Source organism: Pituophis catenifer, unplaced genomic scaffold, assembly GCF_029215685.1.
Source record: "Pituophis catenifer annectens isolate HBS135680 unplaced genomic scaffold, rPitCat1.0.hap2 SCAF_17, whole genome shotgun sequence".
NCBI classification, from domain to species: domain Eukaryota; kingdom Metazoa; phylum Chordata; class Lepidosauria; order Squamata; family Colubridae; genus Pituophis; species Pituophis catenifer.
The window spans coordinates 11,424,527-11,446,173 of record NW_027256897.1 but is presented as its reverse complement, the minus strand read 5'-3'; the positions used below and the strand labels follow the sequence as shown (position 1 = coordinate 11,446,173).

At 42.9% G+C, this 21,647-nt stretch overlaps 1 protein-coding gene and 1 pseudogene across 1 annotated transcript in view; one reads left to right on the top strand and one right to left on the bottom strand.

The window, feature by feature from the left end:
* The window catches only part of LOC139325576 (uncharacterized), a 200,861-nt gene that overhangs the window by 90,101 nt on the left and 89,113 nt on the right, over positions 1-21,647 (top strand).
* LOC139325597 (uncharacterized) overlaps positions 1-21,647 on the bottom strand; it is a 200,237-nt pseudogene that overhangs the window by 140,033 nt on the left and 38,557 nt on the right.

Genomic DNA, 21,647 nt, shown 5'->3' with positions numbered 1-21,647 from the left:
TGTTTTAAAAACAATACAACACATTAAAACATGGAAAATAAAAACAAAGAAAAGCCAGGCGCCAATCCATGCCAACTTCTCCTTGTCTGATCTCCCAGCGCCTGGGGAAAAGCCGGGTGTTGAAGGCTGAAGGCCCTTTGAGAATCTGGCTCGTATCTCACAAAGCTTCCTTGGCCTTAGAGAGTCCCTTTAGCAGTTTCTGCTGGAAGACAAGGGGACCGTTGAGAGAATCCAACTGACAAGAGTTTCTGATGTCTGGAGAGGGTCTTACATGATATGGACAGTTCACACCCCCAACAATGGAGGCCAAATTAGCCCTAGATTCAGCCACAGCACACTTGCTTCAATTAGGCACCGAGTGGGATGACTATTTAAAGGCAACTTATTAGAATATTGTAGCAAAGAGATTTCCCTTAATGAAAAGAGGGAATCCAGGACACAGAATCGGGTTTCATTTTATACTCCATACAATAGAAAAAGTACAAAATAAGAGTTGATTGTATGGAAGAAATAAGGGTGGATAAAAATTGATTTAAAAAATAAATAAATAAATCATAATTTTGATTTAAATGGGATTTTTTTGTTATTTTTTATCAAATTTATTTTAATGAAATGCTTTTGGGGTAAAAATTCCCTTGGGATTTCTATTCTATTCTATGCTATTAGAATAAAATCGAATAGAATTTTTTATTGGCCACGTGTCATTGGACATACAAAGAATTTGTCTTGGTGCATATGCTCTCAGTGTACATAAAAGAAAAGATACGTTCATCAAGAATCTTAAAGATAATTTTCCATTTAAGATACATTAATAATGTAGTTTATTCAGGTTGAAATGGAGCTTAGTTATGTAGCATGAAGCTGTATATTCTGCAATATTTACATTTCTGGTAAACTCATTCAATGAATCCAAGCACCGCAAGCTGAAATAACATGCACTGCATTGATACATCAACAGAGTTTCACAGTAACCGTGAGATAACTCATAAAGCAAAGGGCAGGAATATTCCTTTTCCCCATTTTCCTTCAAATATACTGTATGTAGACTGCAAACTGTATGATTGTTTGAAGAGAAATGCATCTGTACCTTCAGCCTCTAAGTGTGAGGGGGAAGGGCAAGCAGTAAAAATGGAAGTGAAACCTTCTAAGCAGCTTATAAATATACGATTAAGGAGCACCTGTCATTTCAGATTCATCATGGCAGGGACAATAGAAAAAGTCCTTTATTATTCAGCCTGAGAAAGTCCCTTATTTGGCAGTTATTATTAACCCTTCTTTACTCAATTGAAGAAAAGATAAATAAATAATTCCTCTTATTCGAATTGTTATAATTATATCATTATTCTGATGTTTTGTACATACACTGAGAGCTTGTGAACACGAGAAAAATTCCTTGTGTGTCTATTTGCAGTTGGCGAAATTAAAAGTTCAATTCAGTTCAATTCCTGAGATACAGTCTGGGTCCGAGTCAGATGACTATTTAAAGGCAATTTATTAGAATATTGTAGCAAAGAGATTTCCCTTAATGAAAAGAGGGAATCCAGGACACAGAATCAGGTTTCATTTTATACTCCATACAGTAGAAAAAAAAAATACAAAACAAGAGCTGATTGCATGGAAGAAATCACTCTGAGAAATCACTCTCATGTCTCTGATGTAACAGTTACATCAGAGACATGGACAGTAACATCCCATAATATTAAGCATAACCATTAAAAGGACATTCACATGGGAAATGGCATGTCTCTTGTGAAAAGGTACAATTTAGACCAGTTGAAAAATTTAGCATGTACAATTGAAACAGTCCTTTATTATTCAGCCTGAAAGTCCCTTATTTGGCAGTTATTATTTACCCTTATTGTCTTTTTAACACATTTGGAGTAAAGAGCAATAATTTCTCTTATTGGAATTATTATAATGATCATGAACATGCACTACGTGAATTCCTAGGGTGTCTATTCACACTTGGCCAAATTAAATATACACTCAGTCTTCTCACACTCAGGTGTGTTTTTTATTTTTCTCCCACGTGAATTCTTTGGTGTCGATTGAGGCTACTACGCCCAGTATAGCTTTTTCCACACTCCAGTCATTTATGAGGTTTTTCTCCTGAGTGGATCCTTTGATGTTTATAAAAATATCTCCTCTGACTGAAGCTCTTTCCACACTCCAGGCACTTATGAGGTTTTTCTCCTGAGTGGATCCTTTGATGTTTATAAAGATCTCCCGTCTGACTGAAGCTCTTTCCACACTCCAGGAATTTATGAGGTTTCTCTCCAGTGTGGATCCTTTGATGTGCATAAAGGTTTCCCCTTTGACTGAAGCTCTTTCCACACTCCAGGCATTTATGAGGTTTTTCTCCTGAGTGGATGCTAAGATGCCTTTGAAGATGGTCGTTTCTTTTGAAGGTTTTTCCACATTCCGGGCACTGATGTTCCTTTCCTCCCTCCTGGAACCTTTGGCGACTCCCAGCTCTTCCTAAGGACCCTTCGCCTTCCAGGCATTTCTTCGGTTTCTCTCCCCAATGGGTCCTTTGATGTTTATAAAGGTTGCTCCTCCGACTGAAGCTCTTTCCACACTCAAAGCATTTATGAGGTTTTTCTCCTGTGTGGATCCTTTGATGTCTATAAAGATGTCCCCTCTGACTGAAGCTCTTTCCACACTCCAGGCACTTATGAGGTTTTTCTCCTGAGTGGATCCTTTGATGTCTAGAAAGATCTCCCGTCTGACTGAAGCTCTTTCCACACGCCAGGCATTTATGAGGCTTTTCTCCTGAGTGGATCCTTTGATGTGTATACAGGTGGCTACTCTGACTGAAGCTCTTTCCACACTCCAGGCACTTGTGAGGTTTTTCTCCTGAGTGGATCCTTTGATGTTTATAAAGGTCGCCCCTCTGACTGAAGCTCTTTCCACACTCCAGGCACTTATGAGGTTTTTCTCCAGAATGGATCCTTTGATGTTTATAAAGGTCCTTCCTCTGACTGAAGCTCTTTCCACACTCCAGGCACTTATGAGGTTTCTCTCCAGAATGGATCCTTTGATGTTTATAAAGGTCGCTCCTCTGACTGAAGCTCTTTCCACACTCCAGACACTTATGAGGTTTTTCTCCTGAGTGGATGCTAAGATGCCTTTGAAGATGGTCGTTTCTTTTGAAGGTTTTTCCACATTCCAGGCACTGATGTTCCTTTCCTCCCTCCTGGAACCTTTGGCAACTCCCAGCTCTTCCTAAGGACCCTTCGCCTTCCAGGCATTTCTTCGGTTTGACTCCCCAATGGGTCCTTTGATGTTTATAAAGGCTGCTCCTCCGATTGAAGCTCTTTCCACACTCAAAGCATTTATGAGGTTTTTCTCCTGTGTGGATCCTTTGATGTCTATAAAGGCTGCTCCTCTGACTGAAGCTCTTTCCACACTCCAGGCACTTATGAGGTTTTTCTCCTGAGTGGCTCCTTTGATGTTTATAAAGGTCGCTCCTCTGACTGAATTTCTTTCCACACTCCAGGCATTTATGAGGTTTCTCTCCTGTGTGGATCATTTGATGTGCATAAAGATGTCCCCTCTGACTGAATCGCTTTCCACACTCAAGGCATTTATGAGGTTTTTCTCCTGTGTGTATTCTTTGATGTATATAAAGGTTGCTCCTATGACTGAAGCTCTTTCCACACTCCAGGCATTTATGAGGTTTTTCTCCTGAGTGGATGCTAAGATGCCTTTGAAGATGGTCATTTCTTTTGAAGGTTTTTCCACATTCCAGGCACTGATGTTCCTTTCCTCCCTCCTGGAACCTTTGGCGACTCCCAGCTCTTCCTAAGGACCCTTCGCCTTCCAGGCATTTCTTCGGTTTGTCTCCCCAATGGGTCCTTTGATGTTTATAAAGGTTGCTCCTCCAACTGAAGCTCTTTCCACACTCAAAGCATTTATGAGGTTTTTCTCCTGTGTGGATCTTTAAATGACTTTTCAGATGGTGAATTCTTTTGAAGGATTTTTCGCATTCCGGGCAGTGATATTTCTTTGCTTCCTCCTGGATCCATTGGATCTTTGGGGGTCTTCCGAAGGAGCCTCCGCCTTCCAGGCCCGTCTCGGGGTCTCCGCCCATTTCCTCCTCCCCGCATCGCCCTCCAGGCAGCCGCCTTTCCCGGGCTCCCCCTGGGCTCCTCCCTCCTGCAGCCCCGGAGCCCCCCGGCCTTTCCCCGCCGTCTCCAGTGGAAGCCGTGCCAGGACCGGGCAGGGCTGCTCTGTGGGGCCTGCTCTCCTCCTCCTCCTCCTCTCGGGCGGCGCCTCTTTCCTGCATCCGCCGCCATCCTCCGTCCTCCTGCAGGGGAGAAAGAGAAGAGGGTCACGGCTGCCTCCCCTTCCCCGAAGAGGAGACGCAGGCCCAAGCCCCCCCCTCGTGCGGACCCGAAAGAGACCCTCCCAGCATCCCCTGCGCCAAACCTGCATCATTTGTCACAGATCGAAGCAGCTTCCCTCGTTGCCCGTTTTGCTTCCGGAAGTGGAGGCTTCGCGCCCTTTTTCCTCCACTAGTTCCGCTTTTTCCTTCGGAGGATCCGCCCCTCGAAGTCCTCCTCCTCGCCAACCTCCCCAGAGCGACCAATCGGCGTCCGCCTTCCTTCAATCAGGCCCACAGCGCCTGCGCCCTGCCGAGGGGGTTGCTGGTCCTGCGCGAAGGTGAGGCTGGGGGGGGAGAGGTCTCCCTTTGATCTTTGGGGTCCGGTGTTCTCCCCCTCCCCGCATCCAGGCAGGTGGAGGTTGGGGGCCCTTCTGGGGCTGTGACTTTCCCTCCCCCCCCAACCGGCGTCCTTCCCTAGACAAGGCGGGGGGGAAGTGGAAATGGGGGGGGCACCCAGGCAGGCGGGGCTGAAGGGGCTCCTGGGGGTCTCCAGGCTTAGAGACCGAGGAGGCTCCTCCCTGCAGCTCCTGACCCCCCTTTCCCGCTTCCTCTCCCCCCCAAAGACCCCTTTGAAAATCTGCAGGGGGCTAAATCCCCCCAGGACCCCCCCCCCCATTAATATGTGGACCCCCTCGGCCTCTGCTGAGCCCCTGAGGTCGAAGCCTCCAGGAAGGCCAACCTTTCCCCCCCATTGCAGCCCCCCCAGCTCTGCCCCCCTCCCCTTAAATGCACCGTAGCTGGAGGACCCCCACCGCCTTGGGTTGGTGGGGGGGCTTTTCCTATTTAAATCCTGCTCCCCAAAGGCTGGAGGGGTTCCTGGCCCTGCTCCTCTCTTGCACTGCAGCTTCTCCTGGGCTGGGAGGGGATCCTGATTGAGCAACCCCATAAGTTTTTAAACTTTTATGCCCCCCCCCCTTCCCTCTGGCCAAGAGCAACTTTTTAAGATATGACATCATTTTAATGTTCTTGCTTTACCTGGGGTAAGGTGATGCTGGAGCCCAGTGAGGTCCTCAAGGGGTTTTTAGGTGCATGTAGGAAGTTCCCTTGTCAGCTAACAGAATAAGAACAACTGAGATGGAAGGGGCCTTGGAGGTCCTCTAGTCTGACCCCCTGCTCAAGCAGGAGAGCTTATCCAAAAAGTGCTTTTTCAAGAGGCAACTTGGTTTTCTTTGACTTTCCTTGAAGATGTTTCACTTCTCATCCAAGAAGCTTCTTCAGTTCTTCACTACCAAAGAAGCTTCTTGGATGAGAAGCGAAACGCCTTCAAAGGAAATCCAGCTGCCTCTTGAAAAAGCACCTTCGGGACAACCCTGACCTGGATGATGGAGAAGCTCCAGAGACCTTCAGGAGGCCTGATAGTGGGAATATGCTGCCTTTGGAGGATCTGGGATGCTCTTTATTGGCTCTTTATGTTATTTTTCTACTCTTATTAAAGCATGTGTAGTTGTATAAATGTCATACTTACATTCCCCACAATTGAAATAAGTATTTTCAATTCTGGGGGTCCGAGAAGCCGAAGCCTGGGGGCAAGGGGGGGTGGCCAGTGGGGGGGGCAACAGCTTCTCCTTTATCATTCTCTGCCCCTATTTTCAGGCCATGAGCCTTGACTCTGGGGCCAGAAGTACGGAAGCAATTGGGAAGACTGGCTTGCAAAGGCCTCAAACGCTCCTGGCAGCTGTTCACATGTAAGGAGGGCTCGCATGAAAGGCACCGTGGCTCTTGGCGGGACAGAGGCCCACGAGTGGAAGTGGTGGAGGGCTCCGTCTCTGTAGCAGAAGGGAGAGTAGCCCCCGGTGCCATCCTTGCAGCCGGCAGGAGAAGTCTGGAAGCCAAGGGAGGCATCGTTGCCCCAGGCCTTCCACTGGGAAAGAGGCGGACTGGGTCATCGCCTGAAAGGACCTCAAAGAGGACTCGGTGGGACCGGAGGCCCCGTTCACACAACATGCTTCCCACTCCTGGCCTTGCGCATCCTGAGCCCCGGCTGGGTTCACAGGCTGCCTGCAAGCAAAGTTAACCTAAGACCAGCCAAGCTGAGCAGGCCATGCAAATGCAGCCGTGGGGGCTTCCCTTCTCGGGGGGAATCGGCTGGGGAGCCATCGAAAGGACCCTCCTCCCCCCAGGTGAGTCTCTTCCTGGGCTGCTTTGCGGGAGACGATCATGGCTTCCCTATTGCCCCATTAATCAACCCTGCGAGGTAGGACAGCCCCTCGACTGCAAAAAACAATAACCACAGTTAACTATCGATTCAGGTTTACTCTTGCTTCAGGAAAAGGACCATTTTACTGTTTATTATGGTTTGTTTAGGGATTGCGCTATTCTCTATTGCTTCATAGTATAACTTGTTTAAATTATTTAAAAATTGTTTTGCATGATCACATGTTTTCTTACAAGGGGTGCACATTTTGGAAATTGTGCAAGGGATGTGAATTCAACTGTATTCAATGTACATTCCTATATCACCAAGGCAAATTTAATTAAAGAGCCTTGGTGGTGCAGCGGACTAAAGTACTGTTAAAATAGCACTTAGCTGCCTGCAATTACTGCGAGTTCAAATCTCACCAGGCTCAAGGTTGGCTCAGCCTTCCATCCTTCCGAGGTAGGTAAAATGAGGACCCGGATTGTGGGGGCAATAAGCTGACTTTGTATAAAAAAAAAGAACACCGCTTAGGAACACATTTTATATCTTCAACTTTGCAAAAAAAGAATGGTGTGGTTATTTATGTAAATAAAAAATTTTCGGCTAAAGTTATAGAAGCAGATGAAGATGGTAGGTTTGTAGCAATTGAATTATTTACAACAAACGGCCAAATTCTTCTGATTGGAATTTATGCTCCCAATCAACAACAGGATCACTTCTACAAAATGCTACATACTAAAATACTGCAATGGGATTATAGATCTATTTTAATCATGGGAGACTGGAATGGAGTAATTGACTCCAAATTAGATAAAAAGAGTTTGGCGAAGTCTAGGATTAGGCTACCACAGACCTTTTTTGATATGAAAGAAGATTTGGAATTAAAAGATATTTGGAGAATACACAACCCAAAAGAATTGGACTATACTTTTTTTTCAGACAGACATAGATCCTTCTCTAGGATCGATTTCATTTTGTTGTCAGATGATTTACTCGTTAAGACAAAAAGAACAAAGATTTTTCCAAGAACTTTGACTGACCATAGCCCAGTATGGATAGAAATTGAGATAGGCAAGACTGAGAGACGCTCTTGGAGATTAAATGAGAACTTGTTCAGATATGAAAAAAATATAACAGAACTCAAAAAGCACCTGAAAGACTTTTTTGAACTAAATTTGAATAAAGGCACCCCAATAGAAATTGTGTGGGATGCGAGCAAAGCTTATATGAGAGGGGTGCTTATCTATATGAACTCTAAACATAGACTGACTCGACAAAAGAAAAGATCTGAATTGGAAGCAGAAATAAAGAATAAAGAACAGTTACTTATTAAAAATCCAACAGATGAAAGAATGCGTGGTGCTATAAAACTTTTGAAAGACCAATTTCAAATGCTTATGGCGGAACAAGTTGCAACAAACTTACAATATGCGAAGCATAATACATTCTGTAACGCTAATAAACCGGGCAGATGGTTGGCCTATACACTGAGGAAAAAACAGAGTATACGGACTATTGATAGTATTGATATTGGAGGGAAAGAAATTTTTCAACAAAAATTAATTAAAGAAGCTTTTGTGGATTATTATACTAAATTATATGCTAAAGAGGATGTGCAGAATGGACTTATAGAAAAATACCTAGATGATAAAAAAGTTATAAAAATTACTGATCAACAAAAGGAAAGAATGAATTATCCTATAACAGAGGAGGAGATAATAGTAGCAATTAAACAATTAAAAACAGCTAAAGCTCCTGGTACGGATGGCTTGACTGCAGTCTATTATAAAACTTTGCAAGCCGAAATGGTGGAACAACTTAGAGATCTATTTTGCAATATTCAACAAGGGGGTAAAATACCCCCATCATGGACAACGGCTTACATATCTCTGATACCAAAAGAGCAAGCCGGTCCTAAAAAACCGGAGAATTATAGACCAATATCTCTTCTGAATTCTGACTATAAAATTTATGCGAAAGTATTAGCCAACAGGTTGATGCCAGTAATTCAAAAGGTGATTCATGACGATCAAGCGGGATTTATCGAGGGTAGATACATGAAAGATAATGTAAGGCAAGTAATAGATCTATTGGAATATCTTGAGAAGAATAAACAGATCCCTGCAGTGCTGGTTTTTTTGGATGCAGAGAAGGCCTTTGATAGAGTGGATTGGAATTTTCTACTAAAGACTTTAAAAAAGATGAACTTTGGGGATCAATTTGTACAGGCGATTTCAGCAATTTATCAAGAGCAAAAGGCACAGATTATTATTAATGGAAGCTTGACAACAGAGTTTAAAATTGAAAAAGGAACAAGACAGGGATGTCCGCTGTCCCCACTTTTATTTATCTTAACACTAGAAGTCTTGTTAAATACAATACGGGATTCTAATATCTTGAAAGGTATAATGATAAGGCAAGACGATTACAGAATAAAGGCATTTGCAGACGATCTAGTTGTTACCCTAACACAGCCAATGGAATCAATAATCCTGATGAAGGACATTATACAAGACTATGGTAAAGTTTCAGGTTTTAGACTGAATCACAAAAAGACTAAGATGATAGTTAAAAATATGACACAAGATCGTAAACACGAGCTTGAAAGGAGGGCAGGTTTTGAGGTTGTACCAAGGGTAAAATATCTAGGAGTCCAGGTTGCAGAATTAAATACGAAATTGTTTCAAAATAATTATGAGGTGTTGTGGCGAGAGGTGCAGAAAGATTTAGAGACTTGGAAAAAACTGCAACTGTCTCTACTTGGAAGAATAGCAGCAGTTAAGATGAACATTTTGCCAAGATTTCTTTTTTTGTTTCAAATGATTCCGGTGCTCAAAAGTGATAAACAATTGAAAGTGTGGCAAGCTGGAGTGAATAAGTTTGTCTGGAACGAGAAAAAGCCAAGAGTGAAATTGAAAATTATTCAAGATCTTCCAGAAAGGGGAGGTCTTAAATTACCAAACCTACAGCTATATTATGATGCAGCAGCTTTGACTCTAACAAGTGATTGGTTTGGAAGGAAAAAGACTGGAGTATTGAATATAGAAAGTTTCAATCTTGAATTTGGATGGCATGCTTACTTATTCTATGACGACAAAGTGGATAAAGTATTTAAAAGCCATATACTTAGAGACTCTTTGATGAGAGTTTGGAAGAAGCACCGATTCAAATGGGATTATAAAATACCGCTATGGCTGGATCTTGGTCATACTTTGTGGAATACAAATATAATGTCACTCGGGGGGGGGTTTATATAAAGAGGTTCTTTTTACAGATGCGGGCAGATGGCAGCTGAAGACACTACAGACACTGTTGGCTGAAGGGATTAATTTAACCTGGCTACAATATAATCAATTGCAATTGAGATGGAAAGAGGATCAAAAAACTGGTATTATGTTGCATGAGGAAGAATTGGTTAGACACATAAAAGAGAAAGGTCCAATGCATATTAAAAGGCTTTATAATGTTTTGTTAGAAAGGGATTCAGAAACCGAATTAGTTAAAGATTGTATGATTAAGTGGGCTCAAAATTTTGAAGAACCAGTGATGTTGGAAACATGGGAAAAAATTTGGGTTCAGAACGTTAAATTTACACAGTCGCAGAATTTGAGGGAAAATTTCTACAAAATGTTTTATAGATGGCATTTAGACCCCAAAAAGTTATCATGTATGTACCCTAATGTTCAGCCAAAATGTTGGAGATGTGAATGCTTGGTTGCTACATATTATCATGTTTGGTGGACCTGTAGGAAAGTTAAGGCTTTTTGGATAAAAATTTGGTGGGTCATGCAGAATGTTTTGAAGAAAAAAATTCAATTCTCTCCACAATTGTTTTTATTGGGTATAGTTAAGGGTTTTACATTGGGTGAAACAAAATTGATATTGTATATGATAACAGCAGCAAGATTGTTGATAGGTAAATATTGGAAAAACGAAGCTTTGCCCACTATTGAGGAATGGACTTTGAAGATGGCCAGTTTTGCAGAGATGGCGAAGATTTCGGCATACTTAAAAGATTGTTCACAAGAGACTTATGAATGGGAATGGAAAAAGTGGATAGAATATGTTCAGAACAAATATCAAACTAGGAAGTATCAAATAGCTTTTATTTGAAAATAATGTATTACAAATATTTTAATGTAATGAAGATAAAAAGAAAAATTATAAGGGGGAGGGAGGGGTTCAAGTTTTATATAAGTTTTATACTAAGGGTTTTTTTTTTACCTGATATGAGTATATTGTGTGGAAGTCTGGGGGGAGGGGAGGGTTAGGGAGGGTTAGGGAGGTTGGGAAGTTTGGGGTGGGTGGTGGTGGGGGGGAAAAATGGGGTGAAAATGTAATTGTAAAACTTTTGAAATAAAAAAAATATATCTTTATACGTGTCCAATTTATAGTAATCTCTCCTGTTTGGGGCCACCAACGCTTCCATAATGGAAAGCCAGTTAGGTACCTTAGTATAAATCCTCTGTCTAATTTCCTCCCACGTATGTATGAGTGTCTCCCTAATTTTATGTTTGTGAAAGTAGGATTTTTTCCTTGTTCTTTGTGTCCCACAGGTGAGCGTGCTATCCTTCTAATAGGTCATGTCCTTCTAACATCAGGATTCTCCTATTTCGTAACGTGATCCACACCTTAATCCAAATTACTTTCGCCGCCTTTTGGTATATTTCCCAATCGGGGAGCCCGAATCCTCCCAAATTTCTTTTTCCTTGCAGTATCTTGAGGGAGATCCTCGATTTCTTACCCTCCCATAAGAAGTTTCTAATATGTTTGTTCAGGTCCAGAAAGAATTTTTTATCTAAGGTTATCGGAATATTTTGGAATAGAAACAGAATTTTAGGTAGGATGTTCATTTTGATTGCTGCTATTTTACCAATCAGAGAGAGTTTTAGCTTTTTCCATCTTTCTAGGTCCTGATATATTTTTTGCAGTAATGGGGTATAATTGTCTTCTTCTAGTGATGAGAATCTCGCGGTGATCCATATTCCTAAATATTTTATTTTCTTAACTAACTGGAGGCTTAATAAGTCTTCCACTTCCTTTTTTGTGTGTCTGTCATATTTTTCACTATTATTTTAGTTTTTTTCCTATTAAGTTTAAGGCCCGCCACTTCTCCATAGTTCTGTATTTCCTGCATTAATTTTAAACCGGTTTCTAATGGATCTTCTATTATGAGGGCTACGTCGTCTGCAAAAGCTTGAGTTTTAAATATTTCCTTCCTAATCTTTAATCCTTTAATTTCTTTATTGGCTCTGATCTTTCTAAGTAGCACCTCTAGCGCCAAAATATAAAGTAAGGGGGATAGGGGACATCCCTGCCTCACTCCGTTTTGAATCTGAAATATCTGGGTTTTATCTCCATTCATTAATATGTTCGCCCTCTGTTTATGATTGGCTTTTCCTGCTTTCTTTGCGTCTTTCTTACCTCGCTTTCTTTCTTACCTCGCACGTGGAGCCATATTGGTGGGCACGTGAGCTCAGCTCCAGCACGCATGCGCGCGCAGGCCAGCTGATTTTCGGGCCTTCTGGGCCCACTGGAAGCAGGGAAGCAGGTTGTTTTTGGCCTATGGAGCATGGGGGGGGAAGACCATTTTCCCCCTCCCCTAGAAAGGCTCTGGAGCCTGCGGAGAGCAAAAAAGGGCCTCCCGGTCCCACCGGAAGTCAGCAAATGGGACATTTCTGGCCTCCAGAAGTACTCCAGGGTGGGGGTGGGGAAGGCCATTTTTGCCCTCCCCAGGCTCCTAGAAAGTCTCTGGAGTCTGGGGAGGGTGAAAAACAGCCCTACTGGGCCCACAGTGCCATCATGTGTCAAAAGAGGGGGGAGAGCGGAGGGGTCATGTGTGTATGCGTGGGGGACCATATAGGATTATGGGTGTGGGCACGTTCTCGCACAACCCCCCCCCCGCATTTGGCACACAATGGCAAAAAGGTTAGCCATCACTGTACTATATGGTCTCTCAGCCAACTCTGAAATTGGCTTCAGTGCTGCTCATTCGACCTTCTGTGACTTAGATAGGGCGCAGGGGATGCTGGGAGTCACAGTCAGAGAGGCTCCCGGAGAAGGGAGCCCGAGGCCTGGTCTGGTGGGCAGACGGTGAGGTGGAGGCTGTGCCAGCCTTGGCCTGTCCAGAAGAGGCGGAGGCTTCGGCCTTCCTTCCCAGGCGGACCTGGAACTGCCCTCTGGGGAAGGGGACAAAGCCGTGACCCACTTTTCTTTTGCCCCTTCAGGAAGACGGAGGAGCCCGGTGGAGGAAGGAAAGAAGCGCCACCTGAGAGAAGAGGAGGCTCCGCGGAGCTGTTCTGCCCAGTCCCGGCACCGCTTCCCCAGGAGACCACGGGGATAGGCCTGGACCTCCAGGGCTGCAGGCGGGATGAGCCAAGCGGGACCCTGGGAAAGGGGGCTGCCTGGAGGGAGCTGCAGGGAGAAGGAAACAGGTGGAGACCCCGAGATGGGCCTAGAGGGCGGAGAATCCTTCATGTCTGCATGTCTTCTCCGCCTTATTTGCAAAAATAAATCCAGGATTCTAATAAATTCTCTATATGGATTCAATAACTGACAAATTTGTTTTTAAGAAGTAACTACATGCCCTCTGTGTGATCCAGGATAATTCTTGCTCCTAGGTAGAAGAACTAGGAATTCATGCACAAAAGCAGACCAGCTCCAGTTAAAGAGGACGTAAGGGTTAGAATCTCCTGCCAATGGTTCCTGCTAGTGAATTTTCTCTTATTTCAACACATTATTGTTGGAAAAAGGAAACAGGGAAACAGTTCTCAACACTTGGAACTTGGCCAAAAGAGGGTCATGTGCCTTTGGGGTTCAGCATCATTAAGCTATGCGGTATTTTGTTTTGGCAGAAGTGGTTCAAGGGAGGCGGGATTTTGCTTTCTGTCCTGGATTGCTGTATGAGAAACGATGCTTGAAGTTCAAACTTTTGAGGAGAGAATTTCTCTCTCTCTGTCCTTAAATGTGGCACCATCCAACAATACTTTGGGGTTCTCGGGAATGTTTCAAAGTGGTCCTCTGGGATATCCAAGGGCAGGAAATTTGTGGTGACGAACCCATTTATTTAGGTATGACTTCTAGCCCAACTCCGAACGGGTGGCTTATTGTATTAAAAACCAAAGCTCCCTATGAATCAAAGAACAGCCTAACAACCCAAGTCCAGGAGCATGTATGGGAGGATAGTGTGTGCAGGAGGGCTGAGAGCCTTAGTTTCAAGGGGAGAATTCACCCAGAACTCTCCAATTTCCAGCTGCCTGGAAAGAACTGTGGATGCAATAGAAATTGTGGACATGCCAGATAGGTGGACGAATGGACATGTCTATAGTAGTGGACAGGTATGTACCCCAAGGGAGAGGTGTGATGGGAACTTGCCAATGTGCTGGCAGATAAGCAGGTGTGTTGCTTTGCCAGCCAGCTGCAACATTAAGAGAATATGAGTTAGGTGGAGAGCTATGAAAGAGGGCAGAGTGGCCCGGGCAGCAGCTGCAACAGGAGCCCCCTCCAAAGAGGGAGGAGGAGGGGGAGGAAAATCTATACATCTGACAACTTTGGCATCAGGTTTCCAAGGGCTCAAAAGAAGATTGCAAAATCCAAATATGAAGGGGGCAGGATTGGAGGGGATTTCCCCCTCTGCTGTAGTTTTCCAAAGGTCCTTCAGAAAGGAGGAGCGAAGAGAAAGGAGAAGCTGGATCCAGGGAGGGAGGGGCTGGTAAGGCAGCTAGAGGTGGGGAGGGGCTGGCTGACTCTACCCTACCTTGTCTCTGTGATGTATTTTGCAGATAGGAGCCTTGGTGGCGCAGTGGACTAAAGTCCTGTTAAATTAGCACTTAAGCTGCCAGCTGCCTGCAATTACTGCGAGTTCAAATCTCACCAGGCTCAAGGTTGACTCAGCCTTCCATCCTTCCGAGGTAGGTAAAATGAGGACCCGGTTTGTGGGGGCAATAAGCTGACTTTGTATAAAAAAAAACACCACTTAAGGGGCCCCCGAAAGCCCTACTAAGCAGGTATATACAAAAGTATGAAGGCTATTGCTTAATGCATTGTAAGCCGCCCTGAGTCTCCAGAGAAGGGCGGCATATAAATCGAACTAATAAATAATTAAAGAAATAAATATTGTTCATGTCGGTTATCACTTGAAACTGACCCAGGGGGCAAATTTTGATTTACAAGTAAATTTCTTCTATCTAACTGAAACAAATTAAAACGGCATGGACAAAATTTCTGCATGTAGCCCGTGTTGATTTTAAATCTACATTTGATTCCATTTTGAGAGAAATCATTACGAGGAACTTGGAAAATGCAGTACAAATAGTTTTTCTCCCCTCCACTTCTGCACAGGTCAACTGACCTTCTATTTACACCTGCCTCAATCCCTGGGCCCAGATGTACTTCTCTTTCTATGTGCTGAGAACATGGCTTGTATCTCGCAAAACTCTGTTGCCCTTAAGAGAGTTTAAGGACTTGCCTCTCCTCTCCACTCAAGGAAGTAGAAACGATTGGCATTTCAAAAGGAAAGTTTTATCAAGAGAAAAGTGATAGCAAGACAAAGAAAGCGGTAAGGAATTGTTCTGAAGCATCGTTTGCTGGAGGCTCTGGTGATGAGAAATAAGAGAGGAATCTCAATTCAATCCCTCCCCCCTTTCATTCCCAAGAAGGAAAATACAGAAAATAAAGTACAGGATAGGCAGGAAAAGGGTTATAAAGCGAGGAATGTACCCAGACCTTCCTCCTCCCACAACCAGAATGGCAGCATCTCAATAGGGATCTATGGAACCTGGCAGAGATCTCTTATAGCAGTTTCTGCTGGAAGACAAGGGGACCATTGAGAGAATCCAATTCACGAGAGTTTCAGATGTCTGGGGATGGTCTTACATGGTATTGATATTTGGAAAACCCATAAAGCTTGTATCAAACAATGACTGGGAGAAGAAATAATCCTGTTCTATTACGGTTTTATCAGAGACATGGACAGTAACATCCCATAATATTAAGTATAACAACTGAAACAAGCATTAGCTTAAAAGCAGAATGTTCACATGGGAAATGGCACCACGAGTCACAAAAGTCTATTGTGAAAAGGTACAATTTTAGCCAGTTGAAACATCTCATATATACAATTGAAAAAATCCTTTATTATTCAGCCTGGGAAAGTCCCTGATTTGGCAGTTATTATTTATCCTTCTTAATATCTCCTTTACTCAACCCTCTTATTGGAATTATAATTATCATATTATTCTGTATGTACACTGAGAGCTTGTGCACTCGAGACAAATTCCTTGTGTGTCTGTTCACACTTGGCCAAATTTAATATGCAATTCTATTAATTTCCTAAGATAAACTCTGGGACTGAAGGTCTTCTCACACTCATGCTTATCATTTTTACTCAAGGCATTTATGTGGTTTTTCTCCTGAGTGGATTCTTTGATGTCTATACAGAGATCCCAGATACAGAGATTAGTGAATGTATCACTAATTTATCGTTTTTGAAGTGTGTCTCTTGTGATTTGTGGGAAGGGCAGGTGGAGAAAGGAAGCAAAGAGCTTGAATTCTTTCCCTTCCCTCTGAAAAGTCGAAGAGCTGCCAAATTCATTCATAAGTACAGAGATCTTGGAGTAGAGAGAGAAAATAAAGTTGTTGAATAAACTGTTTGTGAGCCAAGTTCTTTGGAAATTATTTTCTCAACCCTCCGGGACTAATGCAGGTGTAGGAAGGAAACGCAGGGAGAATAAAAAAAGGAGGAGATGCCTACACATCAACACCCAAAGTATGAAGAATAAACAGAGGGAACCTGACGTCCCAGAACATGAGAGCAAAGATGAGATTGCTGCCATTACTGAAACATGGTGGGATGAAACCCAGGAGGATTTAAATTTTTCACTTAAACAGCTGCACCTTTGTAGAAATGCAAAAAATAAAAAATGAAGAAAACCTCCTTGAATGCCATAGGTGTATACGACGGACTGCCCAATCGGAGGAACTAGATCAGGGGCGTCAAACTGAAGGGTTCTTGGATCTGGCCCATGGGGAACAGATCGGACTGGCCCACAATGCCTCTGCCAGCGAAAACAGAGCTCGGGACGGATGTGTGTAGCCTTACCAGGCCCCATTTTCAGCTGCAATGGCCGCCTGCACTCCTCCGCCAGTGAAAATGCGTCTCTCTCCCGAGCTCCATTTTCACCAGCAGACGGTTAGCAAAACAAACTAAAAGCAAAATAAATGTTTCCTCTTTTGTCTTTGAGCATCCAAGAATGGACAGGAAAGGAGAAAGGGAAAGAAGAAAGACAAAGAAGGAAAGACAAGAAGAGAGCAAGGAAGGAAAAATGAGGAAAGTGGGGAAGGAAGAGGGAAGGAAAAAGAAAAGGGAAGGAAGATTATAATGAGGGAGGGTCTGAGAGAAGTCCTGCCTTAGCACTTGGCCACCACAGGTCCCCCCAACAGGAGTGACTACGAGCTGGCCATGCCCACCCCGGAAATCCCTTCCCCCCCCAGGTCAAACAATCCTGATGCGGCCCTGAATGAAATCAAATTTGACACCACGGAACTAGATGCACCTTTTGCTAATCATTTAGCTGATGAACAGAAAGCAGAGGAATGGGGGACTTTCCCTATCCTGACAACTGGGGAACACCCAGTCTCTGCACCTAGTGGGAGATCAAAGAGGTCCCTAATGAGACTTACTCATTTAAAACGTTCTTATAACTGCCCATCTTTCAGTCAACTCACTGCAGCTCCCCAAAAGCCATTTTAAAAACAAACGCCAGGCACCAATCCATGCCAACTTCTCATTGTCCGATCTCCCAGCGCCTGGGGAAAAGCCAGGTGTCAGCTTTGGAAGCCATATTAGGCCGGAAGCTTCCATGCTGCCACCTTCTCCTGTGTGGGAAAGTAGGAGGGGGGATTCAGGAGAGGGGTTGTTAGTAGACAGAATAGCATTCTTCCTGTCGGTCAAGGTCAGGGCGATCCAGCGTCTGGAGAAGGAGAGGTTAGGAGGCTGAGTCGAGATGGGATGGATGTTGATTGGAGCATGTGATCGACTGGGGAGTGAGGGGATGGTTTGGGGGGGCTTTGACTTACTGAGGGAAAACCCGGGCCTTTCAGATTCGGGTTTTCCCAGATGTGCCAGTTTACCTATTCTAGTAAAGAGAACTTTGGAAAATGCTTGCTTCTGCGTCTTTACTCGGAGTTGGGGTTTCCTGGAACGCTGACACCAGGTGTTTAAGGCAGAAAGGATGGAGGCCCTTTGAGAATCTGGCTCGTATCTCGCAAACCTTTGTTGGCCTTAAGTCAGTCTCGACTTAAGTGGCTTCTGCTGGAAGACAAGAGGACCACTGAGAGAATCCAATTTTCAGATGCTTGGGGATGGTCTTACATGGCATGGACATTTGGAAAACCCATATAGATTATATCAAACAATGGCAGGGAGCAGCTCTTTCATGCCCACAACATTACAGGTCAAATTAGCCCTAGATTCAGCCACGGGCACACTTGCTTCAGTTAGGATCTGAGTGGGATGACTATTCAAAGGCAATTTATTAGAATATTGTAGCAAAGAGTTTTCCCTTACTGAAAAGAGGGAATCCAGGACACAGAATTGGGTTTCATTTTATATTCCATACAGTAGAAAAAGTATAAAAGAAGAGTTGATTGTATGGAAGAAATCATCCTGGTCAGTTACAGACAAGGACAGTAACATTTCAGCCAGTTGAAACATCAAGCATGTACGATTGAAAAAGTCCTTTGTTATTCAGCCTGAGAAAGTCTCTTATTTGGCAGTTATTATTTACCCTTATTACCTTTATTCAACCATCTTATTGGAATTATTATAAGTACTATCATGAATATCATTATTCTGTTGCTTTGTAGGTACACTGAGAGCTTTTGCACTCAAGACAAATTCCTACTGTGTCTATTCATACTTGGCCAAATTAAATATGCAATTCAATTGAATTCCTGAGACACCTTCTGTGACTTCTCACACTCAGGCACGTTTATCATTTTTCTCCCACGTGAATTCTTTGGTGTCAATTGAGGCTACTACTCCCAATATAGCTCTTTCCACACTCAAGGCATTTATGTGGTTTCTCTCCTGAGTGGATTCTTTGATGCACGTAAAGATTTCCTCTCCGATTGAAGCTCTTTCCACAATCAAGACATTTATGTGGTTTTTCTCCTGTATGAATTATTTTATGTCGACGGATATTTACACGGTTAGTAAAGCTCCTTCCACACTCCAGGCACTTATGAGGTTTTTCTCCTGTGTGGATTCTTAGATGAGTTTGAGTATAGTCATTTCATTGCCCAAAGTAGTTTCCTTCCTCATGGCTAGAAGGGAGGGGGGCTCAGAGAGCTCCAAAGACCCCTCAGTTCAACCCTCAGCTGCAAATATTCCCCTTCATTTTGCTCCATGTCTTCTCCGCCTTATTGGTAAAAATAAATCCAGGATTCTAATAAATTCTCTATATGGATTCAATAACTGACAAATGTGCTTTTAAGAAGCAACTACATGGCCTCTATTTGATCCAGGAGAATTCTTGTTCCTAGGTAGAAGAAGAGGGAGCCAAGCTATTCTCCAAAGCCCCTGAGGGCAGGACAAAAGAAGCAACAAGTGGAAACTCATCAAGGAGAGAAACAATTTAGAACTAAGGAGAAATTTCCTGACAATTAACCAGTGGAAGAACTTGCCTCCAGAAGTTGTGAACGCTCCAACACTGGAAGTTTTAAAGAAGAGATTGCATAACCATTTGTCTGAAGTGCTGTAGGGTTTCCTGGCTAAGCAGGGGGTTGGACTAGAAGACCTCCAAGGTCCCTTCCAACTCTGTGATTCTATTCTAATTCGGAATTCATGCACAAAAGCAGACCATCTCCAGTTAAAGAGGACCTAAGGATGAAAACGTCCTGCCAATGGTTCCTGCTATCATTCCAAAAACTTTGGGAAATGGAGGCAGGAAATCCTCCAAATAAATACATAAAGTCGCTATGTGTGACTCAGAAGTGTGCTTTTAAATAGCAACTACATGGAGTCTCTTTGATGCAGGACAATTCTTGTTCCTAGATATAAGAATCCCTGCATAAAAGCAGACCATCCCCAGTTACAGGACTGGAGGGTCAGAACCTCCTGCCAATGGTTCCTGCTAATGAATTTCCTCTCATTCCAATACATTATTGTTGGAAAAAGGAAACAGGAAATCATGCAATTTTGATAAAATCCAAGTTGGTTTCTTTCTGGGTCCCTTTAACTGCTGGATCCCTCAACACTTGGAACTTGGGCAAAAGAGGCTCATGTGCTTTGGGGGTTCAGCATCATTAAGCTGTAAGGTCCCAAAATATACTTGAGTCACCAGAATGCGAAAGACAGAGACTCAAGACGAGGCTTGCAAAAAAAAAAAAGCAGATTTTTTTTATGGCCAAAAACAAAATACTGGGTGGGACTATATCCGGAACATACAAATACAATCCATGTGAGGAGATAGGCACCCCTTGGGGAAGATATGGCGTCCTTTTATACCCTCAGAGACATCAGCTTAGTACCCAATTCTGGCCTCCTAGTTTAGCTTTGTGTATTCCTTGTTGCCCTGCAAAGGAATAGAAGCCTCCCAATTAGCCTTATCTCTTCCTTTGTTCTCCCAATTGCTCATTTGGCCCCCTGGGCTGCAGGGAACAGATCAAAGGTGTAAATTAGAGCTGAAGTGTAAATTATCCCTCGGATGATGATGTCTGCAGTTCCAGCTGAGATACCTACCATGCTCTTAGATGGCAGGAGAAAAACAGGAAGAAGATGGATATGGGTTCAGATCAAATGGCAGGAACAAATGTTTGACAAATACCAGAGACATTACAGAGGCCTAATAACAGAATGTGTTTGTTACAGGAGATATATAAAGGCATAATATATGTGATACAAATGCAAAGGCATATATGTATTACAGGAACCTCATGGTTACAGAATCTGGTATACCAGTATGTCATATTCTAGTATTCTTTATTATATCCTTATTATTGTTTCCCTTCAAAGCTATGCAATATTTTGTTTTGGTAGAACTCGTTCAAGGGAGACAGGATTTTGTTCTGGATTGCTGTATTACTTTAGGATTCAGAAAAAGGTGTCTCACCTAAGCAGAAATAATGGAGGGAGCTCACCTGGGATGATGGAAAAAAGCACAAAACAACATGACAACACAAAGGGTGTGATGGGAAGTTTATCCAGAGCTACATTAATGAGTGGAGCTTCTGTGTCATCATATTCAACATGTATCATCATTTTCTTAGTACATAATTATCTTTCTTCTTACATTTGAATTTAATGTATTGTGAATTTAATGTATGAAATAAATATATTTCCCCCATATTTCTTATTTTTACATTGCCTATTGTCTCTATCCATTGATAAAATTTCCCCCATATGCTGTAACACTCCGATTCTTCCTTCCCACTAATTGCTAATATTAATCTACTCATTTCTGCACATTCTAATATTTTCTTAATTAGCTCTCCCTTTGTAGGAATTTTTTCTGCTTCCCAATTTTGTGCAAATACCATTCTTGCTGCCTTTATTACATGTATAATCAAATATGTATTTTCTCTACTAAATTTCTCCGGTAAGATACCCAACAGGAACAGCTCCGGTTTAAGATCAATGTGTTGCTGTATCAGTTTTTGTGATTATTGTGATTATTGTGCCCAATAATTTCTCGCTTCTGGACATGTCCACCACATGTGATAATACGATCCCGATGTCTGGTGGCAGTTCCAACATTTAGCTGATTTATCTTTGAACATTTTTGCCAATCTATATCCGATGACATGTGCCATCTATAAAACATGTCACCGGAAAGATTGGGAAAAATGTTCAAAGATAAACTTTGTTTAAATTTTTAAATAAATGTTGTACCAAGATGTTACACTGATTGATTAATGATAAATTGTTTGTTAAAAAAAAAATATTTCTTTTTCTCAAAAAAAAAACCAAAACAAAAGTGGAGCTTCCCTTGACTGAGGCAGTCTACATACAAAAATCTGCCTTTTGTGCCAAAATATGAGAACTGGGCAGCTTGAGTGATTGGTTTGGTCGCCTCCTTCAGACATTTGCCTGGCATTGGTGGGTGTGGAAAAGGCGGAGCAGGT